Source organism: Hyposmocoma kahamanoa, unplaced genomic scaffold (genome assembly GCF_003589595.1).
Source record: "Hyposmocoma kahamanoa isolate Upper Pololo Valley unplaced genomic scaffold, ASM358959v1 220, whole genome shotgun sequence".
Classification (NCBI taxonomy): domain Eukaryota; kingdom Metazoa; phylum Arthropoda; class Insecta; order Lepidoptera; family Cosmopterigidae; genus Hyposmocoma; species Hyposmocoma kahamanoa.
In genome coordinates, this window is record NW_020653740.1 from 615,100 (window position 1) to 621,099 (window position 6,000).

Consider the following 6,000-nt stretch of genomic DNA (forward strand, 5'->3'; position numbering starts at 1 on the left):
ATAAATACAATGGTGTTACCATTTTTCAGCAATGTTCTTAATGTCTCATGATTCTTATAACGTCATGCTTGTAGGCTTAAAGTATCAACCATGGGTAATGCCACCATTGCAATTACAATAACTTATTCTTTCTGATTGTCGCATATCCACCAGCGGAGTGACTGGCCTTAAAGATAGACTGACTAGATGGAGATTCAAAATTAAACCTTTTAGTAGCAATAGAGCTCCTTGTGAAAGAGTTCGTCCAAGATAGTACTGCCACCTTACCTGTTTCTGCCGCCAAGCAGTAATGTCCGCATTACTGTGTTCCGGTTTTGAAGGGTAAGGGCGCTGGTGAAATTACAGGCACATGGGACTTGTCAACTTATGTCTCAGGGTGACGGGCGCAGTGGCAGTGCCCCTTAAATTTTTGCGATTTAAATCTCTCAGTGGCACTGCAACTGTTATGGACAGGCATGTAGCTTACCATCAGGCGCACGGCTTGTTCGTCCCGTCACTTGATATTATAAATTAAAAAATAAATAAACCTACTTTTTTGGACAAAAGACAGACAGAGAAGACGACTTCGATAAATATAAGTTAGAACAGATATGCTGAGTTTGTATTAAGCTCGTTAACGAAGCCTGTGTACATAATGCTTAAGATGTTCGCTTCTTATCCTGTGACAGGCAGTGTAGACTAGAAAGGTCTCTGCCGAAGTTCCGAGGTTGTTTGCCTCTCATAAACGCTTAATGCACATCGCGTACTTTGTTTGGAGTTGAAAACACTTTTACAAATAAGCACTGTAGAAACTACAACCCTTCATTTCAAAACAAGAAAGTGATTGCAATCCTAGAGGTGAGTGCACTTTACACATTCGGCTTGAGTCTCCAGTTATATACAATATACAGCTTTAATATTATATTAAAAGGACACAAAAAGAAGAGGCGAAGTGCTAAGAATAAAGAGCACAGGTTTACGGACAAGCCCTTCCTTGGAACATAGTCTGTAAACATTATTATATTGTAATTTTTGATACGGTAACAGATACCTACTTTAATATTATGCTCTGGGGCTAATGGTAATAGAGAGGGGGCAGTTGTCACAAACAACATCTCATTCAAACTAAAAACTAATTTTCGAGTACAAAATTTTGCATTTAGGTTAATTGTGTTTAGATTAGGTATATTAATATAAGTTTTTCTCGCTAAATTTCAAATTCCTGACCATAAAAAGCATTGCCATTAAAACTAAGACTACTATTTTTGTTTTTAGATGTTACTAATTATCAGTATTATTACTAATGTTATCTCATTAAAACAAGACTGAAAGAGGTTCGTTTTAATCATAAAAACTTTCGTAATTTTCTATATTTTCGCTGCGTTTTATTGCTTTCAAATGGTGTTACTTTTGTACCGGGGTAGAGGGGCATTAGTAACAAATCCCCCGTCTCACAAAACCTTTAAAATATATATTAATAATATCAAATAATCACTAACAAATGTTTGTAGTCAAATATATTTACCTTACCTTACACGGAAAATATTTTAAGAATACGTTAAAGCAGTTCTATAATCGAAGCGTGCATAAAACGTGTTACTTTTACTTCCGGTCTACCCTACTCTTAAAATTTTGGCGAACTGAATCCAAAAGTGATAATTTAATTCTATAATCTAACCAATGAGCTGGAATATCACAAGGGCTGTAAGAAAATGTGAGCTATGAGAAACGTTTGTATGAGACGTTTTCGAAACGCTTTGAAATACCTCCCGGCTGCCGTGTGATGCAAACTTGTGTAGAGACATTTTGAACAAATTTGTATAGTCAAAATATCAAGAGTACATAACATTTTCGGCGATAATTGTAACAATATCTTTAAAATTTTACAAGCTTGTTTGATGAACACGTAATTGCGTATTGAACGATATTAGTTGAGTCGTGCACAGTCATTTCAATGAATTTTTACATAAAGACTAATTTATAAATACTGAATATTTGTAACCACCTTTCCTTCTTCTTAGATCCAAATGTAGTAAATTTCTATACAATATCTTATACAAAATACAGTTAATTCAAGTACGTTTGGGAAGCCAAAGAAAAGTGTATACATGTTGAAATTGTATAAACATATTTTATTTTTATTTATTCATTTATTTTATTTATTTATTTATTTTTAGGAAGATTTACAGCGAATTCTTAACAATAAATAAACGTTGAGTAACAGGTGAAAATGCTAATTATAAATCTTCACAAGTAGCACAAAAAATAATCTAATAAAGTATTACTATATTATTAATAGACAAGCGCCTAAATATTGTATAACCTTCTTGAAACGTCTGTATTTTTCTCCTACGCACATAGACGCCCTTTCAAATGTTCAATCTTCTCAAGTCTTATCATAATATTTGTGATAAATAGTAATTTCCGTCGTAATCATGGTAAATATTTTGATCCAGTCTAAACAACATTTTTTCTGAACCAATAAACAGTTGCATAAACGATCCTTCTTCTATTTGTTCACACTAATAATAATAGATCAAAATTTTGGAAATAAATAAAATAAAAAGTTATGTATTACACGTTACAAACATTTCAATTAATCTAGCCAACATTTGCGCACAACACTCTGTTAAAAAGATACGTTATCAGTGTTATGCTAAAATTATTCGTAGCACGTTCTAGTAATATATATCTAGAAATATAGCTATAAATATGAAGTACGTCAGTGACAAAAAAAATCAGTAACTAAACTCAACAAAGGGCATAATGATGTTGAATGAATGAATTTTAATGAAAGTAAGGTCAACGTTATACACGTAAACAATAAACCATATGAGCTTACATTTTATGTATACTAAATTTACTTTTATTTACTTTAATAAAGCTAGTGGTCAAAGGGTGCTCTGAAATGTGTCGGCGAAGCGAAAGCACGTGACCTCCAAGAGCGGCGGGCGGCGGCGCCGACACGTCCTGCATCCTAATCACGCGGTCTCCGTCTTCTGCAGACTAACTTTTCCAGAACCTGTGATCAAAACACAAATTGGACCATTCGAAACGCTCGCCGTAATATTTTTGACAAATAAACATAATGTAGCTTATTAACTTCTTACAAGCTTCATATTCAACTATACCAGAAGAAATGTAACTGCAGTACATATTTAATTTTTAAAATTCTAAATTTTATGGAAGAAATATATAACTCTATGACACTTTGCTAGTTAGTTAATAAAAGTCACATTTAAAACAAGCAAAATGTTTTTATTTGTTTTAAATATGACTTCACTAATTTTGTGTATGATGCTTCTGATAAAAACGTAAACGAGTGTTATTTATTTATTTTTATTTTATTTTTATTTTATATTGTCATTATTTTTGGAAAACTTACAGCTAGGTAACAAGAATAGAATAAAGTATAATACTAATATTGTATTGTATTGTATTTTATTGTACGCCTGACAAGTCAGTGCATGTATGCTGAGGACTAATTAAAAGTTTCCACAGATAATTATTTACAGTGATAGAAACAAACTTCAAAGTAAGTTGCCGACTTAAAGAAAAAAAACATAATAAATAAAAATAACGAAATTAAAAACGTTAAACAGTTATAGTATCTACATATTTGAAGAAAAAAACATATCACTGAGTAAGCGTTTTAGTTTACTTGTACTGGTGTTGAACGAGTCCACCTCACCATATATATTAATTAAGGAGTTAAATGAGCGAGACACTCTATTTAAAAATGCATTTTGTCTATAATTTGTCCTAACCCTAGGAACGTAAAGTGTGATAGGATTTCTTTTTTAATTTAAAAAAAAGGACTGATTGTCATCTAAGCAATATAAAAATGTTTAGATGACTCAGTCAGTTTATCCGAAGGGCGAAGAATTTAATAGGTATGCTTTTTAAATCGTTGGCCTGGTCGTTAACTGATCGGTGAACAAACCATTTAAAAAACGCGGCTATTGGTATTCTGAGCTTTACTTAACAAAGTACACGAAATTCCTTATGATATCTGACCCTTTAACCAAATTTTCGATTCTGATAGTCATATTACCGGCCAATGTCACATTCGGTGTTCTCAGACTAATTACCGTAGCCATTTCGGTGTCCTCAACCTAATTATTGTAGTCATTGTTTTATCTCCCTTGTTTTATCCCCCTGTTCTTTATAATTTTAGTTTTTATGTTTTCTTCTAATTACCGTATCCACGGCTACCGTAATTAGATCTAATTAATCGTTTCCATAAAATATTTGTTTCTTAATAACTCGAAAACTACTTTGTCTATTCTAATTCCATTTAGACATATTGATAATTAAGTTTAAATTTGTTCATATTTCAATGTTATTGGGTATGTTAAGCGAGCAAAAATAATGGCTACTGTAATTAGGCTGAGAACACCGAATGGCCGTTGCGCACTCAACGGAAAAATTATAAGCGAGTTTCAGTTTTTTATTACGAAAGCTATATACATTCAAGTTTAGTTCAAAATTTATCAAATTATCGAGGAAAGATAATGTTTCACTTTAAATTGTTCAGGTTGACATAAAACACATTTTTCGTTACTCAAAATAGTCTGAGATGGATGGATATTATATTATATTATATAGCGTATACATTGACTTACAAATAAATGGACGACGGGTCTAATACAAAAACGACGAAAAAAATGTCCCAAGTCAACCTATTCGAAATTTAAATTGTAATGTCATCGCAGTATCGCGCTGTCAGTAGAACAAATGAAGACTAAAGCGGAGTGTCGCGCTCTGTATACGATTTTAGCGCCTTACAAGTGCGGACACTTTTTAGCGCGGACCCGACGTCCATATAATTGTAAGTCAATGAGCGTATAGATAATAGCGTAGGATGAGTCGCATACAATCGTGTTTTCTGTGATTACGCATACTCCACATATTAATAATAATAATAATGCACACACTCTCTAGGGAAACCCTGTATCGCGGGTGCCATGGACACATACAGACACAACCACAAATTACACCTACGCTTACAAGCGAAATAAATGTAGGCCATACAAATATATCTCCCGGCCCGGGAGTCGTACCCGGGACCTCTGCGTGGCAGTCCAGCAAGATAAGTATTCGGCCCAGGGAGGCAGTTGATTATATTGTTTCTGTTTACCTGTTATGTTTTTAGTTACTCCCAAACGCTTCTTTATTAATTTCATAATTCAATAAGTCTGATATTGTGATATTGGATCGATCGCAGTCGAGGGTATTTCTTGTGGACGTCACCATCCCGCATGACGAGGGTCTCGTGAAAGCTGTAATCGAGAAACGCCGGAAGTATCTCGACCTGGCGCACGAGATCACCGACATATGGGATGTGGCCTCCGCTGAAATAATCCCAATTGTTTTGTCCGCAAATGAGTTAATTCCAGTCAGCCTTTCTAAAAGCTTGAGGCGGTTGGATTTCTGTGGCATGTCGCTTCCAGCACAAATGCAGAAGGCGGTCCTGCTTAATATTATACGGCACGTATAGTTCGCCGGTTCTTGAACCTCAGTCTCAGACCCCGGCCGACTGTGCCGGGAAATACCGCCTCTCCAATTTAAAAATTCAAAATTAATCTTTTAGGCCTTGGGAGAGGCGAGAGTCTAAAATAGATATAATAATAATAATAATAATAATAATACACATAACATACAGAAGACTATAAATGAAAAAATAAGTAAATACGCTGATGTAAAGGATGAAGTGTCTAGAATTTGGTGACAAGAAAAGGTATATGTTATCCCAATTGTTGTTTCCACAACAGGCATTATTCCTAATCATCTCCATAGCCTGAAACTATTAGGGTGTTAAGAAAGCCTGTACGTAACCTTGCAAAAAGCTGTCATTTTAAATACATGCCGCATCGTCAGAAAGTTCATGCAGATGGAAGAGGACGAAGTAGGATCTTATTACACACCCACACTACCGCATTTACTTGACTTAGGTCAGGTGCGTGTGTGCGTGTGTGCGTGTGCGTGTGCGTGTGCGTGAGCGTGTGTGTGTGTGTGTGT